This window comes from Bos javanicus, chromosome 7, assembly GCF_032452875.1.
Source record: "Bos javanicus breed banteng chromosome 7, ARS-OSU_banteng_1.0, whole genome shotgun sequence".
Lineage (NCBI taxonomy): Eukaryota > Metazoa > Chordata > Mammalia > Artiodactyla > Bovidae > Bos > Bos javanicus.
Window position 1 is genome coordinate 38,262,721 of NC_083874.1, and position 25,736 is coordinate 38,288,456.

At 37.9% G+C, this 25,736-nt stretch overlaps 1 protein-coding gene across 10 annotated transcripts in view; it reads left to right on the forward strand.

Moving 5' to 3' along the window:
* The window catches only part of NSD1 (nuclear receptor binding SET domain protein 1), a 153,510-nt gene that overhangs the window by 26,348 nt on the left and 101,426 nt on the right, over nt 1-25,736 (forward strand). The window contains exon 2 of one of the 10 annotated variants that reach the window (XM_061423062.1): nt 19,936-20,056. The exons of 8 other annotated variants lie outside the window; for them this stretch is intronic. The gene's annotated coding sequence lies outside the window, so the exon portion shown is untranslated. The remainder of the gene's footprint in view (nt 1-19,935; nt 20,057-25,736) is intronic. One more of the 10 variants, XM_061423063.1, reaches the window with a different exon arrangement.

Below are 25,736 nucleotides of genomic sequence, written 5' to 3' on the forward strand. Positions count from 1 at the left end.
TTTCATTTATTTAAGGTCTTTAATTTCTTTTCAGCAGTCTTTTGTAGTTTTCAGTGTACACGTCTTTCACTGTTATTCTTTGGATGCTATTGTAAAGTGAAATTTTTTCCAGTTTCTTACTTTAATGTTCATTGCTCCTGTATAGAAACAAAGGTAATAGTTGAGGTAATATTATATCCTGCAACTTTGCTGAATTTATTCTAGTATTCTATGTGCCTATATGTGTGTTTGTGTTGTGTGTGTGAATTATAAGGGATTTTCTGTGTATAGGATTATGTCATCTGCAAATAGAGGTAGTTTTACTTCTGCCTTTCTAATTTAGATGCCCTTTTTTTCTTTCCTTGCTTTATTATTCTGGCCAGAACTTACAGTACACAGTGTTAAAAGGAGTTGTGAAAATATTTTGGTCTTGTTCTGATCTTAAGGGAAAAGCTTTTAGTCTTTGATTTGCCGTGGAATATGATGTTAACTGTGGGTTTCTCATAAATATCCTGAATTAAGTTAAGGAAATTCCCTTCTATTCTTAGTTCATTTTTTTTTTTTTAAAATCATGAAAGGGTGTTGGATTTTGTTAGATGGTTTTTCTGTGTGTATATATAATGGTAACTGTGTGTTCTTTTCTTTGCTGTTTTTCTCTTTTGGCCACTCTTAGCAGCTTACGGGATCTTAGTTCCCTGATCAGGGATTGAACTTGGGACCTCAGCAGTGAAAGCGCTGAGTCCTGACCATTGGACTGCCAGGGAATTCTCTCCTTTGTTCTATTAACATGATGTGTTACATTGAATTGTTTTGGATGGTTACCCTTTTTTGTTGTTGTGGAAGTATTTATTATTTTGCAATAAATATGCAATTTGGTGTATGCAATTTGGTGGTGTAAATTACATCCATATTGCTATGTAACCATTACTGTTAACTGGAGTGAAAACTTTGATTATCCCCAACATCTCTACCCTTTAAATAATAACTAATTGCTTTCTCTCTAGGCCCTGGTAACTTCAGTTCTCTAATTGATCCTGCTAGTCTTGGAGGGTCTCTTTGGGAGGCAGGGGTGTGGGGGGGGGTCATAAAAACTGGTGGCAGAAATATTGGGGAGTGCCCATCCACCTGAACTCATATTGAAGGCAGACATATTGCTTGGGCAGTTAGCATTATTGTGTTAATTTATACTGTACAACCAGGTGATTCAATTACATTTACACATGTATATACATTGTTTTTCATATTCTTTTCCATTATGGTTTATTACAGGATATTGAATATAGTTCCTTGTGCTGTACAATAGTACCTTGTTGTTTATCCATTCTCTATGTGATAGTTTGTGTCTGCTCATCCTAAATTCCCAGTCCATGCCCCCTCTTCCCCTGCAGCCACAAGTCTGTTTCTGTCTGTGAGTCTGTTTCTCTTGCATAGGTACGTTCATTTGTGTCATATTGTAGATTCCACATGTAGGTGACATCATATGGTATTTCCTGTTCTCTTTCCTGTCTATTTTACTTAGTATGATAATATCTAGGTCCATCCATATTGCTGTAAATGGCATTGTTTCTTTCTTTTTTACAGCTATGTATCCTGCACCTTTGCCCATTCTTCTATCAATGGACAGTTAGGTCACTTCCATGTGTTTGCTGTTGTAAATAGTGCTGCTATGAACATAGGGGTGCATATATGTTTTCTAATTGAAGTTTTCTCTGGGTATATGCCCAGGAGTGCGAATGCTGGATCATATGGCAACTCTATTTTTAGTTTTTTGAGAAATCTCCATACTGTTTAACATAGTGGCTGTACCAGTTTATTTTCATACCAGCAGTATACAAGGGTTTGCTTTTCTCCACACCCTTTCTAGCATTTGTTGTTTGTAGACTTTAATGTTGGCCATTCTGACTGGTGTGAGGTGGTACCTCATTGTAGTTTTGATTTGCATTTCTCTGATAATTAGCAATGTTGAGCATCTTTTCATGTGCCTGTTGACCATTTGTATGTGTTTGGAGAAATGATTATTTAGGTCTTCAGCCCATTTTTTGATTAGGTTGTTTTTTTTGTTGTTGTTGTTCTTGAGTTGTATGAACTGTTTGTATATTTTGGAAATTAAGTCCTTGTCAGTCACATCATTTGCAAATAATTTCTCCCAGTTTGTGGGTTATCTTTTTGTTTTGTTTATGGTTTTCTTTGCTATACAAAAGCTTGTAAGTTTGATTAGGCCCCTTTTGTTTGTTTTTGCTTTTATTTTTATTGCTTTGGGAGACTGACCTAAGAAAACATTGATATGATTTATGTCAGAGAAAATGTTTTGCTTTTGTTTTCTTCTAAGAGTTTTATGGTGTCATGTCTTGTATTTAAGTCTTTAAGCTATTTTGAGTTTATTTTTGTGTATGGTGTGAGGATGTTTTCTGACTTCATTGATTTGCCTGGGGCTGTCCAACTTTTCCAATACCACTTGCTGGAAGAGACTCTTGTCTTTTCCCATTGTGTAGTCTTGTCTCTTTGTTAAAGATTGATCGTAGGTATGTGGGTCTACTTCTGGGCTCTCTATTCTGTTCCATTAATCAGGATGTCTGTTTTTGTTCTAATACCATGCTGTTGATTAGCTTTATGGAGAAGGAAATAGCAACCCACTCAAGTATTCTTGCCTGGGAAATTCCATGGACAGAGAAGCCTGGTGGGCTACAGCCCATGGGGTGACAAAAGAGTCAGACACGACTGAGTGATTTCAGTTTATAGTATTATCATCTGAAGTCTGGGAGGGTAACGCCTCTTGCTTTATTCTTTTTCCTCAGGATTGCTTTGGCATTTCTGGGTCTTTAATAGTTCCATATAAAATTTAAGATTATTCTGTTTCCTTGAAAAATGTCATGGGTAATTTGATGGGGACCACATCAAATCTGTAGATACCTTTGGTATGGCCATTTTAACAGTGTTCTTCCAATCTAGTAGAATGGGATATCTTTCCATTTCTTTGAATTATCTTCAGTTTTATTAATATTTTATAGTTTTCAGTTACCTCCTTGGTTAGGTTTATTCCTAAGAATATTTTTGGATTTAATTTAAAAGGATTTTTTTTTTAATTTTATTTTTAAACTTTACAATATTATATTGGTTTTGCCATGTATCAACATGAATCTGCCACAGGTATACACGTGTTCCCCATCCTGAACCCTCCTCCCTCCTCCCTCCCCATACCATCCCTCTGGGTCGTCCCAGTGCACCAGCCCCAAGCATCCAGTATTGTGCATCCAACCTGGACTGGCGACTCGTTTCATATATGATATTATACATGTTTCAATGCTATGATATTATACATGTTTCAATGCCATTCTCCCAAATCATCCCACCCTCTCCCTCTCCCACAGAGTCCAAAAGACTGTTCTGTACATCAGTGTCTCTTTTGCTGTCTCGTATACAGGGTTATTGTTACCATCTTTCTAAATTCCATATATATGCATTATTATACTGTATTGGTGGTTTTCTTTCTGGCTTACTTCACTCTGTATAATAGGCTCCAGTTTCATCCACCTCATTAGAACGGATTCAAATGTATTCTTTTTAATGGCTGAGTAATACTCCATTGTGTATATGTACCACAGCTTTCTTATCCATTCATCTGGTGGACATCTAGGTTGCTTCCATTATTTTTATTTATTTATTTTTTTTACATTCCCTTTCTGATATTTCATTGATAGTGTAAAGAAATGCAACTGACCTTTATGTGTTAATCTTATAGCCTGCTACCGTGCTGAATTCGTTTATTAGTTCTAGTAGTTTTTGTGTTGAATCTTTCATGTTTTCTGTAATAGTATAGTATTATGTCAATCTATATATAATGACAATTTTACCTCTTCCCTTCTAGTTTGCAAACTTTTTACTTCTTTTCCTTGTCTGATTGCTGTGGCTGGGACTTCCAACACTTGAATACAAGTGTTGAGAGTGGACATCCTTGTTTTGTTCCAAATTTTCACAGGAAGGCTTTCAGTTTTTCTGTGTTGAATATTGTCTTGGCTGTGGGTTTGGCATAAATGACTTTTATTTTGTTGATAAATAAAATGACTTATTAGTTTATTTTATTATGTTGAGATATTAGGTTGGTGAAAAAGTAATTGCGGTTTTGAACCATGAATTTTAAATCATGAAAACAAGTGAAAGTGAAGTCGCTCAGTTGTGTCCGACTCTTTGTGACCCCATGGACTGTATAGCCTTACCTAGCCTACCAGGCTCCTCTGTTCATGGAATTTTCCAGGCAAGAGTACTGGAGTGGGTTGCCATTTCCTTCTCCAGTCATAACTAGGCTCAAACACATCTTTATTAATCAAAATAAGAACCATTACAATCAACACATTTTTGCCAACAAGAAATAAGTTTTTTTAAAATTTTTGGTGTTTGGGAGTGATTTTTATTCATATTTGAAGATTTCCAAGGGAGAAATTTTGCCTTACAGTTTACAACTTTTCATTTTTCTTTTACATTTTTTTGTTGCAATTTTCAGTGTGAACTTACTGCTCCCCACTTTCTTAGCCCTTCTAAACAATTATTAGGTTTTGTTTTTTGAGCAATTTTAGGTTTACAGAAAAATTGAGTGGAAAAGACAAAGAATCCTCATGTACCTCATCATAAACTGTAAAATCCCACATAATGTACAATACAAAGAGTAAATTCTAGTATAAACCCTAATGTAACTAATAATAATTCAGTATCGGCTCATCAATTGGCATAGGAAATGGCAGTCTACTCCAGTATTCTTGCCTGAAAATTCCATGGGCAGAGGAGCCTGGTGGGCTCCAGTCCATGGAACAAAGAGTTGAACAAGACTAAGCAACTGAGCACATAGACTCATCAGTTCTAATGTATGTGCTATATTAAGGTAAGATGTTAAGAGGAATACATTTGTTTATTCCTGTAGCATAAAAATTTGTGCTTTGGGATTCAGAGAACTCTTGAAAGCATTTTCTGCTGCCTGATAGTTGTGGAAGCATTTTCCTTGCAAAAAGTTGTCGAGATACTTCAGGAAGTGGTAGTCGGTTGGCAAGAGGTCAGGTGAATATGGTGGATGAGACAAAACTTTGTAACCCAATTCATTCAACTTTGAAAGCGTTGATTATGTGATGTGCGGTCAGGCGTTTTTGTGAAGAGTTGGGCCCATATTGTTGACCAATGCCCACTGCGTGCGTGTCAGTTTTCGGTGCATCTCGATTTGCTGAGCGTACTTCTCAGATGTAATGTTTCTCCGGGATTTAGAAAGCTGTAGTGGTTCAGACAGGCAGCAGACCACCAAGCAATGACCATGACCTTTTTTTGGTGGAAGTTTTTGGCTTTGGGAAGGTCTTTGGAGCCTCTTCTCGGTCCAGCCACAAAGCTGGTCGTCTCCAAGTTGCATATAAAATCTACTTTTTGTCATATGTCACAACCTGATTGAGAAATGAATGATTTGTTGTTGTTGTATACAATAAGAGAAGATGACATTTCAAAATGACGATTTTATTTTCATTCAGCTCATGAGGCACTTATTTACTGAGGTTTTTCACCTTTCCAGTTTGCTTCAGATACTAAATGACCATAGAATGGTCAACATTGAGTTCTTTGTCAACTTCTTGTATAGTTGTAAGAGGATCAGCTTCGATGATTCTTTCAGCTAGTCGTTGTCAGCTTCCAGTGGTCAGCCCCTGCTCTCCTCCTCTTGAGGGCTCTTGTCTCCTTTGCAAAACTTCTTGAACCACCAGTGCATTGTATGTTGTTAGCACTTCCTGGGCCAGATGCATTGTTGATGCTGCGAGTTGTCTCAGCTGCTTTCCGGCCCATTTTAAACTTGAATAAGAAAATTGCTTGAATTTGCTTTATGTCTAACATTGTTTCCCTAGTCTAAAATAAATAGCAAGTAATAAGTCATTAGCAAAAAAAATAAGGCGAGAAATGCACATTAAAGTGATATATAACACAACCACATTTATTTGAGTGTATTCCAATATCAAACAGCTAAGTTCAGCAATACAAAACTGCAGTTACTTTTGCACCAACCTAATATGCCCTCTATTCCCACTTTGGTAAGAGTTTTTATCATGAATGAAAGTTGAGTTTTGTCAGATGCTTTCTTTGCATCTGCTGAAATGATGTTGAAATGGTTTTTGTTTTTTCTTTTGTTGATGTGAAGTGTAACAGTTACTGATTGGTATATGTTGAACCATCCTTGTGACCCTGAGATGAATCCAGCTTCATCATGGTGTATGGTCTTTTTTTTTTTGTAGCCTTTTATTTTTTTCTTTTAGTTGTTTTAAAATATATATTATTTTATTGAAGTATAATTGACTTACAGTGTTTCAGGTGCACAGCAGGGTGATTCAGTTATACACATGTATTTTTTGAAATTATTTTCTATTATAGGTTATTACAAGATACTGACTACAATTCCCTGTGCTATACAATACTTTGTTGCTTGTTGCATATCTGTTTTTTTAAATTAGAAATCTAGCATTCTATTCATACTAAGTCAAACAAGTGGAATCAAAATGTCAAACTTTTTAGGCAAAAATTAAGTTTTCTAAAATTTATATATTATACATATTATTTATGTATATTATACAAAAGCTTTGCTGCTATGCCGATACAGGCTTGAGAAAGAATATCAAAAAAAGAGATGGAGAAATTGGAAAATATAAACTAAATGAAATGGAAACACTGAATATGAAATAGAGTGAAACAAACTAGATAAAAGTAATAAAAGATCATCATATAGTCCAGTTTTTTTTATAATAATTTATTTTGCTTTAATGGTTTCTATTACCTTATAAATGGCAAAAGTGTCAACAGTATTAGAACAGGTAAAAGAAATGAGCTAAGCTGCTGTAAAGGATCATGAAGACTATTTAAAGACCCACACATCAGAAAATCTGACGTCACATCAGTCCCCATCACTGAAATAATTTAAGCTGTGACGACGAAATGTAATGCCATGAACTACTTACACAAATGAGTCCTACTTTATAGTAACCCTTTGTGTGTGCTAAGTCCCTTCAGCCATGTCCGACTCTGTGCAACCCCAAGGACTGTAGCCTGTCACCCTCCTCTGTCCATGGAATTCACCTTACTTGTACATTAACTGGATGATAACCCACCAATCTTGCACTTCCGAGTAAAAGTGGTTAATAGGTTAGAGCTTCCCTGGTGGCTCAGAAGGTAAAGAATCCGTCCGCAATATAGGAGACCCAGGTTCAGTCTGTGGGCTGGGAAGATCCCTGGAAAAGGAAATGGCAACCCACAGTCCAGTTATTTTTAAACATGACTGCCCGTTAGAAGCATATCTGGACCTCTGGAGAGAATAAAGCAATACCTGGGCATTTGTATTTTTCAAAAATTGGAAGGTAATTCTGATAACGCATCTGGATTTTAAAAAGTGATTACAGGTTTTTCTATTAAATGGTAGTTTTGGTGATAGAGAATTCTATAATTTTTCTGTTGACCAATCATGATACACTATGTGGGGTCTGTAGTTCAGTTAGTAAAGAATCTCTGCAATGTAGGAGACCTGGATTCAACCCCTGGGTCAGGAAGATCCCCTGGAGAAGGAAATGGCAACCCACTCCAGTATTCTTGCCTGGAAAATCCTCTGGCCAGAGGAACCTGGTGGGCTCCAGTCCATGGGGTCGCAAGAGTCATACACGACACACACCAAACCAATCATGATACAATAGTATTGAGTAATAGTTACACAATCACAATAGTAAAAGATGTTCATCAGTTTTCTCAATCAATAGCCAGGCAAAAATAAAAGATAATTACAGTTGTAAGCCATAATGGGAACATTAACTTAACAATATAAAATAATTACATACAACTTGAGGGCGGGGGGGGGCGGGCCGGAGTCAAGCAGATGTGGTAAGTGGAAGTAAGTACATGCACATGTTTTCATCTGCTCAGCCAGTCTGTGTCTTTTGATTGGTGCATTTAATCCATTTACATTTAAGTTAATTATTGATGTGTATGATCTGTTACTGTTTTCTTAATTGTTTTGGGTTTACTTTCTGTAGGTCTTTTCCTTCTCTTGTGTTTCCTGCCTAGAGAAGCTCTTTGAGTATTTGTTGTAAAGCTGGTTTGGTGGTGCTGAATTCTCTTAATTTTTGATTGTCTGAAAAGCTTTTGATTTTTCCCATTGAATCTGAATAAAAGTCTCGCTGCATAGAGTATTCTTGGTTTTATCTTTGTCTTTAATTTTTGTCAGTTTGAGTACTATGTGTCTCAGTGTGTTCCTCCTTGGGTTTATCCTTCCTGGGACTCTGTGCTTCCTGGACTTGGTTCACTGTTTCCTTTCCCATGTTAAGAAAGTTTTCAGCTCTTATCTCTTCAAATATTTTCTCAGGTCCTTTCTGTCTCTTTTCTCCTCCTGGGACCCCTATAATGCAAATGTTCATGCATGTAATGTTGTCCCAGAGGTTTCTTAGGTTGTCTTCATTTCTCTTCATTGTGTTTTCTATATTCTGTTCTTTGGCAGTTATTTCCACCATTCTGTCCTCCAGATCATTTATCGATTCTTCTGTCTCAGTTATTCTGCCATGGATTCCTTCTAGTGTATTATTCATCTCTGTTTGTTTGTTCTTTAGTTCTTCTAGGTCTTTAATAAGCATTTCTTCTCCATTGTTTTCCCAACATCCCGGATCATCTTCACTATCTTTATTCTGAATTCTTTTTCTGGAAGGTTGCCTATCTCCATTTAGTTGTTTTTCTGGAGTTTTATCTTGTCCCTTCATCTGGGACATAACTTTCTGTTTTTCATCGTGATTAGTTTTCTGTAGTCTAATTTTCTGTAACAAAAATAAAAATTTTTTTTTTTTCTGTGGGACTGTGCTTCTTCTTGCTTCTTCTGTCTGCCCTCTGATGGATAGGCTGAGAGACTGGTGTATGCTTCCTGATGGGAGGGATGGGTGATGGGAAAAACTGGTGCGCAGAACCTCACTCAGTAAAGCTTTAACATTATCTGCTGATGGGTGGATTGCTGATGGGTAGTTGTTTGGCCTGAGGCAACTCAGCCCTGGGCTCTATCAGATCAGATCAGATCAGTCACTCAGTCGTGTCCGACTCTTTGCGACCCCGTGAATCGCAGCACGCCAGGCCTCCCTGTCCATCACCAACTCCCGGAGTTCACTCAGACTCACATCCATCAAGTCAGTGATGCCATCCAGCCATCTCATCCTCTGTCGTCCCCTTCTCCTCCTGCCTCCAATCCCTCCCAGCATCAGAATCTCTTCCAGTGAGTCAACTCTTCGCATGAGGTGGCCAAAGTACTGGAGTTTCAGCTTTAGCATCATTCCTTCCAAAGAAATCCCAGGGCTGATCTCCTTCAGAATGGACTGGTTGGATCTCCTTGCAGTCCAAGGGACTCTCAAGAGTCTTCTCCAACACCACAGTTCAAAAGCATCAATTCTTTGGCGCTCAGCCTTCTTCACAGTCCAACTCTCACATCCATACATGACCACAGGAAAAACCATAGCCTTGACTAGACAAACCTTTGTTGGCAAAGTAATGTCTCTGCTTTTGAATGCTGTCTAGGTTGATCATAACTTTCCTTCCAAGGAGTAAGTGTCTTTTAATTTCATGGCTGCAGTCACCATCTACAGTGATTTTGGAGCCCAGAAAAATAAAGTCTGACACTGTTTCCACTGTTTCCCCATCTATTTCCCATGAAGTGATGGGACCGGATGCCATGATCTTCGTTTTTTGAATGTTGAGCTTTAAGCCAACTTTTTCACTCTCCACTTTCACTTTCATCAAGAGGCTTTTGAGTTCCTCTTCCCTTTCTGCCATAAGGGTGGTGTCATCTGCTTATATGAGGTTATTGATATTTCTCCCGGCAATCTTGATTCCAGCTTGTGTTTCTTCCAGTCCAGCGTTTCTCATGATGTACTCTGCATATAAGTTAAATAAACAGGGTGACAATCTACAGCCTTGACGTACTCCTTTTCCTATTTGGAACCAGTCTGTTGTTCCATGTCCAGTTCTAACTGTTGCTTCCTGACCTGCATACAAATCTCTCAAGAGGCAGGTCAGGTAGTTTGGTATTCCCATCTCTTTCAGAATTTTCCACAGTTTATTGTGATCCACACAGTCAAAGGCTTTGGCATAGTCAATAAAGCAGAAATAGATGTTTTTCCGGAACTCTCTTGCTTTTTCCATGATCCAGCGGATGTTAGCAATTTGATCTCTGGTTCCTCTGCCTTTTCTAAAACCAGCTTGAACATCAGGAAGTTCACAGTTCACATATTGCTGAAGCCTGGCTTGGAGAATTTGAGCATTACTTTACTAGCATGTGAGATGAGTGCAATTGTGCGGTAGAATTAACTGGTGAACTCCAAGAGGGTTTACGCCAAGGGGGACCTTCCTGGCCTAATGCTGCCAGTGTCTCCGTCCTGTGGTGAGCCCCCGCTGACCCGCACTTCACAGGAGATGCTCCAGCACTAGCAGGTATTTTTGGTTCAGTCTCCTGTGGGGTCACTGCTCCTTTCCTCTGGATCTTGGTGTGCAGAAGACCTTGTTGGTGTGCTCCAAGACTGGAGTCTCTGTTTCCCCCAGTCCTGTGGAAGTCCTATAATCAAATCCCGCTGTCCTTCAAAGCCAGATTCCATGGGGGTTCCCAGTCCTTTTGTCGGATCTCCAGGTTGGGAAGTCTGATGTGAGGTTCAGAACCTTCACAGCAGTTGGATAACTTTGCTATTACTGTTCTCCTATTTGTTTGTCCCCCATCCGGTGGATATGGGATTTGATTTTATCGTGATTGTGCCCCACCTACAATCTCACTGTGGCATCATCTTTGTCTTTGGACAAGGGGTATCTTTTTTTGGTGGTTCCAGCATCCTCCTGTGGAGGAGGAGCTAGTTGCAATTTTGCAATTTTGGTGTTTTCACAGGAGGAGATGAGCGCATGTCTTTCTACTCCGCCGTCTTGAATCGGAAGTCCATGGTGTATGATCATTTCAAGGTGTTGTTAGATTCAATTTGCTAGTATTTTACTGAGAATTGTGCATTAATATTCATCAAAGGTATTGGCCTGTGGATTTCTTTTTTGGTAGTGTCTTTGTCTAGTTTTAATATTAGGGTTATGGTGGCCTCATAGAATGTCTGGGAGTTTTCCCTCTTAAGTCTTTTGGAAGAGGTTTGAGAAGAATTGGTATAAGTTCTTTGTATGGTTGTTAGAATTGAACTGTGAAAGCCATCTGATTCTGTACTGTTTGTAGAGAGGTTTTCAGATTTTTTTAAAAATTACTGATTCTATTTCACTTCTAGTGATTGGTCTGTTTAAATTATGTATATCTTCTGGATTCGGTTTTGTGGGTTGTAAGTTTCTAGAAACTTAGAGGTTGTTGAATTTTTTTCACGTACAATTGTTCATAGTGTTGTCTTATGACCTTTTGCATTTCTTCAGTATCAATTGTTATTTTTCTTTTTTCATTTCTTATTTCATTTGGGTCCTTTCTCGGTGAGCCTGGCTAGAGGTTTGTCAATTTTGTTTACCCTTTCAAAGAACTAGCTATTGGCTTCATTGATTTTTTTTTCCCCCTATTGTTTTGAAAATCTCTTTCATTTCCTACCTGATCTTTATTATCTCTTTCTTTCTATTGACTTTTAGGTTTTGTTTGTTGGTTCTTTTTTCTGATTCTTTTAGACGGTAGCTTACGTTGTTTATTTGATATTTTTCTTGTTTTTTGAGGAAGGCCTGTATTACTGTGAACTTCTCTCTTAAGAACTGCTTTTCCTACATACCATAGATGTTGTGTTGCTTTGTTTTCATTTTCATTTATCTCAAAGTATTTTTTAAAATTTTCTCTTTGATTTCATTGTTGACCCATTAGTTTTGTAGGAACATGTTGGTTAGTCTCCGTGTAATCTTTTTTTTCCTCTCTTTTTCTGTGATTGATTTGTACTTTTTATGCCGTTGTGGTCAGAAAAGATGCTTGAAATAATTTCTGTATTCTTAAATTTGTTGAGGCTTGTTTTGTGCTGTAGAGAATGTTCAATATGTACTTGAAAAGAACGTGTATTCTGGTGGGGGTTTTTTTTTTTTTTGGATGTAATTTCCTGAAAATATCAAGTAAGTTTTAACTGTTCTATTGTATCATTTAGGATCTCTTGCCTTATTGATTTTCTGTCCAGAAGATCCATCTGTTGATCTAAATGGGACATTAAAGTATCCTAATATTATATTCCCATCAGTTTCTCTCTGTCTGTTACTATTTGTTTAATGTGTTTGGGTGTTCCTATATTGGCCGCATGCTGATGGGTGTAATACCCCCTCCTTGTGTTGATCCTTCTATCATTTTCTTTGTGGCCTTTGTTTTATCTGATATGAATATTGACAGCCTTGCTTTGTTGTCATGCATTCCATTTTTTTCCATCCCCTCTCTTTCAGTCTGTGTGTTCTCTTTGCCCTAAAGTGGGTCTCTCTCTCTCTCTCCTCTTTCTGGCTGCACTAGTGGCTTGTGGGACCTTAGTTTCCTGACCAGGGATCAAACTTGTGCCCATGGCAGAGTCCCAGCCACTGGACTGCTTTTCCCTACTCCATATCTTTTGATTGAAGCATTTAGTTCATTGACATTTAAAGTAATTATTGATAGATATGTTTTTATTGCCATCTTAATCCTTGTTTTACTTTTGAGTTCGTATTTCTTTTTTGTTCTTTCCTTTTTCCTTTTGTGGTTTGATGATTTTCTTTTGTGTTATGCTTGTGTTCTCTTTTTGTTTTTACTTTCATCCACATTTTCTGATTTTGATGTCCTCTTTTCCATCTTTGTGTTTATTTTGCTGTTCTTTTTTGTTGTTGTTGTTCATATTGATTGTAACTTTCAGAAAATTTTATTTTTTCTTTTAATTTGTATACTGGCTTATTTAAATAATTTACTTGAGAATTGTGATTTTCTCTCTATTATAGCTGCTTGATTTTTTTTCCTTTTTTATTTAGAGAAGACTTCAGTATTTCTTTTAGAATAGGTTTAGTATTGTATTCTTTCAGTTTTTGCTTGTGTGAGAAATTCTTTCTCTCTCCTTATATTCTAAATGATAATCTTGTTGGGTAGAGTATTCTAGGTTGCAAATTTCTCCCTATCAGTACCTTGATTGTATCTTGCCACTTCTGGCCTCTGCAGCATTTCTGTAGAGAATCAGCTGATAGCCTTACAGGGTTTCTCTTGTAGTTAACTTTTGTTTTCCTCTTGCTGCCTTGGAGAAGAATCCATACTCTCTTTAACTTTTGTTATTTTAATTATAATATGTCTTGGTATAGGTCTGTTTTGGATTCAACTTGTTTGGGACCCGTTAATGCTTCCTTACCTGGATTATCTGTTTCATTCGTGAGGTTTGGGAAATGTTTAGCTATAATTTCTTCAAATACATATTTGATTTGTTTCTTCTCTTTCTGGAATCCCTATTATGTGTAGATTGGCACACTATATTTTATATATATATATATATATATCGCATAGGTTTCTTGTATTGCTTTCAGTTTTCTTTTTTCCATTTGGCTTTCTGCCTGATAGTCTGATTGGATAATTTCCATTATTCTGTCTTCCAGATCACATGTTCATTCTTCTGCATTATTTAACCTGCTATTTATTGCCTGTAGCTTGGGTTTTGTCTCAGCAAATGAGTTTCCTAATTTTTCTTGGCTTCCCTTTCTAGTTTCTAGTTTCTTTTTACAGTAGTCCACATTTCTATTGATAGCCTTTCTTAATTCCTTGATTACTTTCATTGCTTCCTTTTTGAACTTGGTGTCTGTTAAACTGAAGAGATTTGTTTCATGGTTTGTTCTTTCAGGGGAATTCTCTTGATCTTATAATTGGTAGTGGTAACTTTGCTTTTCTATTTTACTTATATTTCTTACTCTATGAGTTTATGAAAAACAGTTTTTTGCTGTGGTCTTCGAGGGGTCTTTTTATGTGGGAGCATCCCTTGTAGTCTCCAAGTTTTAACATTTTTGGTGTGAGGGCTGTTTTTAGTATGGATGCCTGCTACCTCTTTCCTCAGTGTGTGCTGACTTTTATCCCCTTGATAAAGGGGTGTACCTTGTGTTGTGACCAGAGCCTGCACTGGAAGTTGAGCGTGGCCACCTCTTTGCTCTGTGGTTGTCATAGCCCTGTTATGGGCAGAGTCTGCTCCTTAGTTGTAGGAGCGAAAGTGAAAGTCACTCGGTCGTGTCCGACTCTTTGTGACCACCTGGACTTTACAGTCCATGGAATTCTCCAGGCCAGAATACTGGAGTGGGTAGCCTTTCCTTTCTCCAGGGTATCTTCCCAACCCAGGGATCAAATCCAGGTCTCCCACATTGCAGTCAGATTCTTTACCATCTGAGCCACAGGAAGCCCAGGAATACTGGAGTGGGTACCCTATCCCTTCTCCAGCAAATCTTCCCAACCCAGGAATTGACTGGGGTCTCCTGCGTTGCAGGCGGATTCTTTACCAACTGAGCTATCAGGGAAGCCCATAGTTGTAGGAGTAGAAGCCCTCAGTTTCTGAGCTGTGCTGTGAGGTAGATGGGATTGGAGCATTCCCATTGGTAGAGGAGCCACTGAGTATTCCTCTGCTGGAGCTGTCCACTGGGGAGTGTGCTTTGTGGTGTCACCTAAAACCTATTGTGTAAGCTCACAAAGTACACTGTTGCTGGCACTGTCCTCATCCCTGATTCAACTGTGGGAATGCTGATTGTAGGCCCTGGTGTCCCTCAGGCACTGCATTTACAAAACTACCGGTGTGTATCTACCAGCTCAGATCCAGTGAAGTCTGGTACCAGGACCAGAGTAATTGCAGTGTGGGAACTATGGAAGCAGCTCAGACCCTGGCCCAGCCTCCATGTGCATACTCCCACACAGCCCACATCTGCTAAGGCCAGACCTGTCCTAGCCTTGGGGGCACCCATTGTCTACTTGGGTGTCCCACAGGTACTGAGTATAAAAAGCTGGCAGCCTCGCCCCTTTTCTTGATTAATGTTTTGCTTGATTGTTGCAGGCCTTTTTAGTTGTTCAGGATGGTTGTGTAGTTGTTTGTGGTAGTTTTTCTTTCTCCTGTTGAGTTGTTATTTTTGTGGAGGGACTGGCCTTTAACGTTGCCATTCGAGACATATTTGACCGTTACAGCCTTTGTGCAGTTTTTTGGGAGTTTATTTTTTGTATTCATTGTTGGGCCTCGTTTTTCTCTTTTTGGCAACACCTTACGACATGTGGGATCCTAGTTCCCTGACCAGGGATCGAACCTGTACCCCCTGCAGTGGAAGAGGGGAGTCTTAACCACTGGACCACTGGAGAAGGTCCCCAGACCTTGCTTTTATTAGGGAAAATCAAGTAAGAATGGAATCTGGTGAAGAAGTTAAACTGATAGATAGTAGTTTAGGTTCTGCATGTAATTTGTAATTAATATGAAAGAGTTTTATCATGTGGTATGTAGAGTTGACTTGTTAGTAGTTTTTTACTACAGATAAATCTGTCTACCACCTGTCTTTGTAACAGCCCACCAGCCAAGAATAGTTTTTTTGTTTTTGAATGGGATCAAATCAAATCAAAAAGAAAATATTATGTACCGTGTTAAAATGATACAAAATTAAAATTTCAGTAACCAAAAAGTTCTGCTGAAACTTGGGTTTTTTATGTGTTGTCTGTGGCTACTTTTGTACTATAATGGAAGAACTGAGTAGTTGGGAAAAAGACTGTATGAAATATTTACTATTTGGACGTTAACAGAAAAAGTTATCACTCTCCTGTGTAAGTTATCCTGAGAACTATTTTAAATGGTCTTGTAAGGACCATACTTGTTTACAAATTCTGGTGTGTTATGTCAAAATATTGTTCATAAACACATCTCATATTTTAAGTTTTAATGAATTAAAACTAATTCATTAGTTAAATTAACTACAGATACAACTTTGCTGGTTAATGGGAAAGATGTTATAGGTAGTCTGATACTCATATTGTTACTTGGTTAGCATTTCTTCTTACTCTCTTAATACTCTTCCTTGGTTTTCAGAAAGGTGGATAAAAAGTTCTGTGTTCCCATAATACTGTTACAGCATTTTTCATATATGTTTTGATTATTGTTCTGTCCTGTATCCCCCCAGTAAACTTACAACTTCAAGCTTGGGATTGTGTTGTCTTTATTTTGTATCTTTGAGCCCTGCTACAGTTTCTCATAAGTAGGTAAGCAACAAATATTTTTAGGAGGAAAGAATGAATATTCTGTTAGAGAAATATCTAAGTCATTTCTCATTCTTGATCCTCAGAGAGGAAAGAGATTAAATCTAGATGTATATTTTAGAGATGTGAATTAAAATAAGTAGGGTCTTGTCAGAGACTGAATCAGTTGTAGGAAATTGTTATACATTCAAATACTACTGGCCAAAACTGTTACTATCTTTTAACTCACCAAAGTATAGATTGTACGTATTTATTACTTCATTGATTTTGTTTTGGGGCTGTGTCATCAACTATGTGATCACAAAAAACGAGGGTTAATTTTCTGTGGTCAGTAGAAAGATAATTTGAATTGCATTTACGTTATTGGAAATAGTATTTAAAGTCTTATTCAGAGGTTATTCTTGGAAGGGCAAATAGTGTTAAAGCTTTGTCTATGATACATAGTAGTATTTAAACCACATGGAAAAGGATATTTTGTATGTCACTTAAAATAATAATACACAAGGTAAAATTCTAAAAATATCTCTAGAATGGCAAGTGATACATCCTGTCTGCATTTTACAGTAAAGCTTATTTGTGATGTGAACATTCAAATTAGAAAATTCTACTTTTTCTTCATTTTAGTTTCTTCAAACAGTGTTTCAAAATTGAAGTGTTAAAAACTAAATTGTTCTTTTAAATTTTATGATTGCAAATTTTGAATACTGTCTACATTTTATTTGATATGTTTAAAATAGGTTTTATCATTACTTTTCCTGATTAGTACAGTATAAATCTAAAAGGATTGTGTTGAAAGAGTTTATACTAACTTAGAAAAATTAAAAAAAAAATTTGGTTTTCAAAAATCTGCCTCTGGTGATATGCTCAGGTTTTTCTTTTAACTCTAGATCTTAGTTCAGAGTCCAAGCCCAGACTTTTTGCAGAGAGCAAGATGGTAGGTACCCAAACTTTGGGAATCAGTCAGAATTGAGCTCAACAATTAATGATGTCCCATTGGAAATTTTCTGTTTTGGGTTTCTCAGTAGTAAAATGGAGGTTAATACCCCACCTATTAGCATTTTTTATGATTCCATTATATTACATGTAAAAGGTCTTGGCACATGGTTGAAGGTTTTCAGAAATGTTTTTTCCTCTAAACCAAAGATTCACGTTGGTCCCAATTTCTAAAGGGTCAAAGTTTTTCTTTAAAGAGTCAAATACTGATCCACAAACATTGGGTTTTCAAGCTATGTGGGTCACCGATTAGCTCAGCATATTTACTTAACTTCAGTAGATTTAAGACCTGTGGGCTCTTCATCATTTGAGTTGGTGTTTGATCCTATTTGTTCACCAGAAACTTCAGATACATCATTTTCATAAATGCAACAGGTTTAGCATTGAGAATCTACATGGATAAACTGTGAAACTTGTTTTCTGGTTCCTTCCAGTTTGTATCAGGGTCCTCTTAGCACATGCTGTAGCTTTCTTTTCTCAACAGATCTTTGTATTTTTATTTCTGATTCTGTGTGGGAATCATACCATACACTACTGAAGGGGACTAGTTAAATTTCTGGAATATTCCAAGTAGACTACTGGCAGCCAAAGGAGAAAATGCCCATTGGCTGTGGTTTTTAAATGAGTGTGACACTTTAGCAGGTACTTTGCACCTCTGTGCATGCAGCTGTTGTTTTCCCACTTACATGTAAGTAGGACTTAAAGCTGCTTTATGTTGCAGGGAGTAAAATGAAAGATACAAACTTTTACAATATCTCATTAAGTTATTTTTTTATCTTTCATTTATTCATTCATTATTCAACAAATATTGAGCATTAACAATGTGCCAGACACTGTTTTAAGTACTGGGAATATAGTGATCCTCCTTTGAGTACTGTGTGGGAGGCTAACATTAAACTGGATACTTCACAATACCTATGTAACTACAGTTAAACTGAGGATTAGGAAGGGAAGTAGGGAATTCCCTAGCAGTCCAGTGGTTCGGACTCTGTCATTCCCAGGGGCCTGGGTTTGATCCTTAGTCCAGGAGCTAAGATCCTACAAGCCACACTGTGCGATCCCCACCTCCGCCCTCACAAAGAAAGAAAGGGGGAGGGGGAGAGGAAAAGTATAGGGAACTTGGAGCTTGCATCCCAGGAAGACTTGATATAGTTTGGTGCTTACTTAGGGAGTTTTCCCTGAGAATGTGGAGACTGGGAATCCAAAGATTAAGTAAGAGTTAACTGGACATAAAAGAGATTGGGAGGGTAGTGGTGAGAGTGGGAGAAATGAATTTTCTTTTTCTTGAATGTGTATCTTTTTTCTTTTTAAATTTTTTATTGAAATATGGTTACACTGTTGTGTTAGTTTAATGTGTACAGCAGAGTGACTCAGTTATACATGTATTCTTTTTTTAGATACTTTTCCATTATAGGTTATTACAACATGGTTCCATGTGCTGTACAACAGGTCCTTGTTGGTTATTTATTTTAGACATAGTAGTGTGTATATTTTAATTCCAAACTCCTACTTTATCTCCACTTCTCTTTCCCCTTTGGTAATCATAAATTTGTTTTCTGTGTCTGTGAGTCTATTTCTGTTTTGTAAATAAGTTCATTTGTATCAGTTTTTTAGATCCCACATGTATATGATAGGATTGTTTTTTTGGCTTCACTAGTAAGATAATCTCTGGGTCCTTTCATGTTGCTGCAGATAGCATTATTTCATTCTTTTTATAGGGGGGAAGGGAACTAAAAGACCATTTTAGGCAGAGGAACAAGCTTGAGTAAAGGCTAAAAGGAACTACAGTAATTTAGTAATTGTGCAAAGTCTGTGAGCTTATGATTGAATCCTGGGCATCCTGAGAATCTGCCTTTCAGATTTCCTTTCTTTTTTTAATTCAGAGATAGATTGTGTACTCACATTGACTATGGTGAGAGGAAACTCTTTATACCAATGCCCAGATTTTCCTCTCTCTCTCATGATGCCTTCTAAATAAATTATTTGTTTCAGTTAAGATTTTAGAGCCATTCTTTTTTGTTTCCTGCTTGAAAATGGCATTTTACAACCTTATATGCTATAAAAGATTTATAGTGAAAAGTATTTAAATCAGCCAGTTTCTGTCCCTGGTAAATCAGTTTATCAGTTCTTATGTGTTATCCTTTGAGATATTTTATACATATATAAGCAAATGCATATATTATTCACTCCATTTTGTTTTTGTTTTTAAATAATGGTGGTGCACACTATTACTTTTTTTAGTGTAAAAATATTTTAATAACTAGGTTTTTTTTAGAATTTTTATTTTATATTGGAGTACAGTTAGATTAACATGTTGTGATTCAGCTCATTTAGACTATTACAGAGTACTGATCAGAATTCCTTGGGCTATACATCCTTGTTGGTTATCTATTTTCTTTCTTTTTTTTTTCTTGGCCACATCACACAGCTTGTGGGATCTTAGTTCCCACACCAGGGATTGAACCCTGGGCCCTCCACAATGAGAGCACGGAGTCCTAACCACTGGACAGCCAGAGAGTTCCCTGTTTATTTTAAATATAATAATGTTTACATGTGAATTCCAAAGTTCCAGTTGGTCTATTCCACAATCCCCATAACCATAAATTCGTTATGTAAGGCCCTGAGTCTGTTTGTAAATAAGTTAATTTATGTCGTTTAAAAAAATTTCCTCATATAATCAATATCATATGTTTGAAATGGAATCTCATCCAGAACATCAGTATAGAACAGAAAAAAGATGGCGCTGCTTTAATTTGGGATGGAGAAAAGGCATATTTTCTTCTTCCTCTCTTGGGCAGACCCTGAGGGACTCTTCAAGATACACTCTCTGAGGAACACAATTGAAACTACTTTTTGGATGGAGTTTCAGCACAAGGATTTTGAGAAGTCCAGAGGGAGAGATCACCTGAACCAGTAAATGTAAAATGTGTTGTTACAGGGGGAAACAGTTGGTGTCACATGTGGAGGAGGGCAAGGGGGAAGGAAGCCAGTTCACCTGTGTTTGGGCTGTCTATTTCTGTTCTTTAGAATAGTCTATTAATAGATAATAAATGTTAATTAAACGTTCCTTTAGAGATACATACTGAAGTATCATGAAGGAAAATATATCTGGGGATTTGCTTCAAAATAATCAAGACATGAGGTTTGTAGATCATCACAGCTTGTACCAAAATTCATGCATCCTGGGTCTCTCCATTGTATGAGAGGGCTGGTGTTGTAGGGTATTAAGACTGGAAAGACAGCATAGCCTTAGGGAAAAGACACTAGAATAGAAGGCCACATATTCTAGTCTTCTTGTTATCTTGAGGAAATCACTTAGGTATGGCAAAAAACATTGCTTTTTTTTTTTTTTTTTTTTTAAGGTACATGGGGACATATAAAGTTAGATTGGGTAAAATTTGCCTTTTATTTATTTATTTATGTTTTCTCCATGCCAGTTTTATTGCCCCTTTTTTTAAATTGCAGAAAGCTATACAAATTGTTTTACTGTGTTTTCTGAGGGCATCTTTGTTTTAAACTTGAGCTGACTCAAGTTTAGTACTATCCGTTAGTGACTTGTCTCCTTACAGTATTGATTAATTTCTCTTAACAGTATTGACTAATTTTGACTCAGATAAAGAAGTACAGTAAGGAGAACAGATGTCTTTTTTGAAGAGACTGAGGCATCTTCTGTTAGTTGAATTATGATGTAAAGGTGTTGTGAGGAACATTACCTGGTGAGAGTTTATGAGCAGAATCCCCTTATTGAATGAGAGAGTAAGGTCACTGATTGTGTTGAGGTTGAGTATAGTTACAGATACTAAAGGCTCATGTTTTTATTTGTTTTTCTGTGTTGTGATCTAGTGAAAAGAGTATGGGCAATTGAACAGAGCACAGACATGGCTCTGTTTGGCATTTACCAGCTCACTTCCCATTTCTGAGCCTCAGATTCTACACCTAAAACAGATAGTAATTGATATCTGCCTCATTGTCACTATGAGATTTAAAATAGAAAGAATATACATTTTCATTTTCTCCTACTTGGAGTATCAGAAAAACACTTCCTTTTTCTTGTGTGACTTTACATTGGAATTGTATAGTCAGTTACCTCTTGCTGGTGTCAGAATACCTTTTTAAAAAATTTTTCTTACCTGTTCTCCCCCACCAAAACAAACTCACTCAGGCCTGTAATTACAATAAAATACTAGCTAGCTATATGGTTTGTTTTCAACCTTGGCTGTTCATCAGATGCACAACTAGATGCCAAAAACCTCACTTTGTGTATATTGAATCAGAGTCTCCAGGCCTGTGGGTGGGTATGAGGGTCTGGCTAGGATTGAGAACCGTTGATCTGCTTCTTCTGAAGCAGAAGCAAATCCGTAAAAGGCATAGACTAAAGCAGAAGTCAGAGGGGAAATAAGCCCCAGGTCGTACCCAATAGTTACATGGTATAATGATGAATGGGAATCGTGGGGACATAATAGCTTCTCAAACAGTGAAAGAAAAATTTGTGGACAGAAAGACTGTGAAAAATGAAGTGATTTATGCTGTAATGTTTTGGCACTAAGTTTTCTATTGTAGCAAAAATGCTTCTTGTCAGTGTTACGAAATTCTCCAGATTAAGAGTTCAAGGATATCTCCAAACTAATGTTTAAATCATTCAGTTCCAGTATAACGTACAGACATAATGGCATACATGCCATTTTCTTTTCTTGCATCAGGCCAGAGAGTATAGCTCTCCTCTCTCGTTCTAGCCTTTTGGGGTTGTAGAGGGCTGCACCCTTTCAGGCCTGTCTTCTGTGCTGTTATCAAACCTGTTTTATTGTGGGTTTGAGAATTTTTATGGCATAAAGCCAAAGGTCTGGGCTAAGCAGGAATGCCTTGGCCTGCATGTTTCTGTTCTACCTTGTGAGCAGGCTGCCCTTTGTGAGCAGCTTCATGCTACATCCAGGCGGGGCTTCCACTGATAGTCTCCTAGCCTCAGCCTTAATTACTGTGTGGTCCTCAATACACCTGTTTCCATGACTAGCCTAGCAGCTGCTCTACTTTCCAGCTTTCAGTGGACCAGTTCCCTGCTTTTCTGCTGTCCTTTTCCAAGACTTCAGTGATTTTCTTTGATCTATTGTCAATGACTTTCTCTTTGATCTTTTGTTTCTGATACTTAGCCAATAAACAAGAGGTCATTTCTTACTCATAACAATTAAGTTGTACACAATAATCTTTAGTCTTTTGCCTCAGCTTGCTGTAGGTTAAAATTGTAATGCTGCCAGAAATCGTTTATCTAACTACTCTTTGCTAGATTTTTTTTTGCTACATGGGTCCCAGATCCCCTTTTTTTCTCAGTGAAAGTTAATAGACGTAGCTCTGACTGCCATCTGCACTGTAGAGAGGATTGGTGAGAGGAGACTTAAGGACTCCAGTTCACTCCTTTGTTCTGTGATTGGTATGGTGAAGTAGGGATCAGACGATGCTGACTTCTAATCCCCACCTTTTGTTAAAGCTCTCTACACTTCTGACAGGATCACTCTTTGTCTCTCTTTCCTGGTCTGCTGTAAATATGGGATAATAAAAACTGTGCTGCCTACCTCACCTGGTGGTTTTTGAGATTCATATGATCAAATGGATGTTAAAAGAGCTTTGACAACTAGAATACACACAAACATTTATTTGACTATGTAGCTGTGAGCAAGGTGGGAGTAAAGCAGATGCTTAAAGTACTATTTTACTTTCTATTCTAGAGTTGAACATTTCCTTTACAGTTCTGGTTGATAATGGGAAAGGAAATCACAATTCTCATAAGGTAGAAGAATTGTAATCACTGACTAAAAATAGCTATAATTTATTTTTGATTTCTTGTACTGAATTAAAAATAGTATTAGAGTTGTTCAGCCTCCTACAAAATTGGAGGTATTCTCCTACTTCACAGGCAGAGAAACAAACTGCCAACTAAGAGAGGTAGAGTAACTCTTCAGAGTCTCACAGGTGGTTTAAGAGCATAGCAGGAGTTAAGCCCGTACATTTCTGTTATGCTGACTGGCAGTGTATTTAATTCCTCATTTAATTATAAGCAAATGTATATGAAGGATTAAGACTTTAAATTTAGTCACTCTGAGTTCAGTTCAGTTCAGTCACTCAGTCGTGTCCAACTCTTTGTGACCCCGTGAACCGCAGCACACCAGGCCTCCTTGTCCATCACAGACTCCCGGAGTTCACCCAAATCCATGTCCACTGAATTGGTGATGCCATCCAACCATCTCATCCTCTGTCGTCCCCTTCTCCTCCTGCCCTCAATCTTTCCCAGCATCAGGGTCTTTTCAAATGAGTCAGCTCTTCTCATCAGGTGGCCAAAGTATTAGTGAATTACATATGCACAGAATAGTATAGCTATTTATCTTGTTACCCTACTTATCTCATAGTCATGGGCAAGTCATTTGGTCCCTCTGTCTTTCACAGTCTCTTTGGGAGTAGTTTATCCCTCAGAGAGGACACTCATTTTTAATAAGTTCTAGAAAGTGAAAGGCAGTGGCACGCCACTCCAGTACTCTTGCCTGGAAAATCCCATGGACGGAGGAGCCTGGAAAGCTACAGTCCATGGGGTTGCTGAGGGTTGGATACGACTGAGCGATTTCACTTTCACTTTTCACTTTCATGCATTGGAGAAGGAAATGGCAACCCGCTCCAGTGTTCTTGCCTGGAGAATCCCAGGGACAGGGGAGCCTGGGGGGCTGCCGTCTATGGGGTCACACAGAGTCGGACATGACTGAAGTGACAGCAGCAGCAGCAGCAGAAAGTGAAAGTCGCTCAGTCATGTTCGACTCTTTACGACTGAATGGAATTCTCCAGGCCAGAATATTGGAGTGAGTAGCCTTTCCCTTCTCCAGGGGATCTTCCCAACCCAGGGATCAAACCCAGGTTTCCCACATTGCAGGCAGATTCTTTACCAGCTGAGCTACCAGGGAATCTTAATAAGTTATAATACTATGTAAATTACATAATAGCATTGGAATTGTGTTTCTATTTAAATATTTTTAGGTCAGTTATTTTGAATTTGAAATATTTCTCTAAACATAGTGTTAAATGGAGGTTAAGTGCCTGTGCTGCCATATTAATTCTTAAAATAATTGAAATAATACCTTTGCAAAGAAACACAGTGAATAATAATATAGCAGCTGCTTTTGAGTTGTAACTTTGTGTTAGGCCCTTTATAACTTTGTAAGTTTGACTTCAGAGAGTCAATGTTTTTTTAAATTTATTAATTAATTTTGGCTGTCCTGGGTCTTCCTTGCTACATAGGCTTTTCTCTAGATACGGAGAGTTACTCTTTAGTTGTGCTACACGGGCTCCTCGTTGTGATGGCTTCCTTGTTGTGAAACACAGGCCCTAGAGTGCCCGGGCTTCAGTAGTTGTGGTATATGGGCTTAGTTGCTCCATGGCATGTGGAATCTTCTCACATCAGGGATCGAACCCGTCTCTTGCATTGGCAGACGTATTCTTTACCACTGAGCCACCAGGGAAGCCCCAGAAAATTTCTGTATAGCATTCAAATGTATTTGTTGTTCTTCAGTCGCTCATTCATGTCCCGACTCTTTGCAACCCCATGGGCTGCAGCACACCAGGCTTCCTTGTCCTTCACTATCTCCCGGAGTTTGCTCAAACTCATGTCCATTGAGTCAGTGATGCCATCCAGCCATCTCATCCTCTGTCGTCCCCTTCTCCTGCCTCCAATCCCTCCCAGCATCAGGGTCTTTTCCAATGAGTCAACTCTTCTCATGAGGTGGCCAAAGTACTGGAGTTGCAGCTTTAGCATCAGTCCTTCCAATGAACACCCAGGACTGGTATCCTTTAGAATGGACTGGTTGGATCTCCTTGCAGTCCAAGGGACTCTCAAGAGTCTTCTCCAACACCACAGTTCAAAAGCATCAATTCTTCAGCGCTCAGCTTTCTTCACAGTCCAACTCTCATTTCCATACATGACCACTGGAAAAACCATAGCCTTGACAAGACAGACCTTTGTTGGCAAAGTAATAGCTCTGCTTTTGAATATACTATCTAGGTTGGTCATAATTTTCCTTCCAAGGAGTAAGCGTCTTTTAATTTCATGGCTGCAGTCACCATCTGCAGTGATTTTGGAGCCCAAAAAAACAAAGTCTGACACTGTTTCCACTGTTGCCCCATCTATTTCCCATGAAGAGATGGGACCAGCTGCCATGATCTTCGTTTTCTGAATGTTGAGCTTTAAGCCAACTTTTTCACTCTCCTCTTTCACTTTCATCAAGAGGCTTTTCTCCGAGGAATTCCCTAAAGTTATTGAGTTGGCCAAAGAGTTCCTATGGTTTTAAAGTAAAAATAAAAGACACATTTTCACCAAGAATTATTGAACAACACATTTACCGTTTTGTTCTACTTCGTTCTGACATTTTTCAGGCAACTTTATAATCCTACCTTACCAAACTTTTTATCTTTTTGAGCAAAGAACTGTACCAGGTACTTTTTACAGTCTTCCAGAGAATTGAAATTTTTTCCATTAGGAGAATTTTGTAAAGACTGAAATAAATAGAAATCCAAAGGTGCCTTGTCGGGTGAATACAGTGGATGAATCAGAACTTCCCAGCTAAGCTGT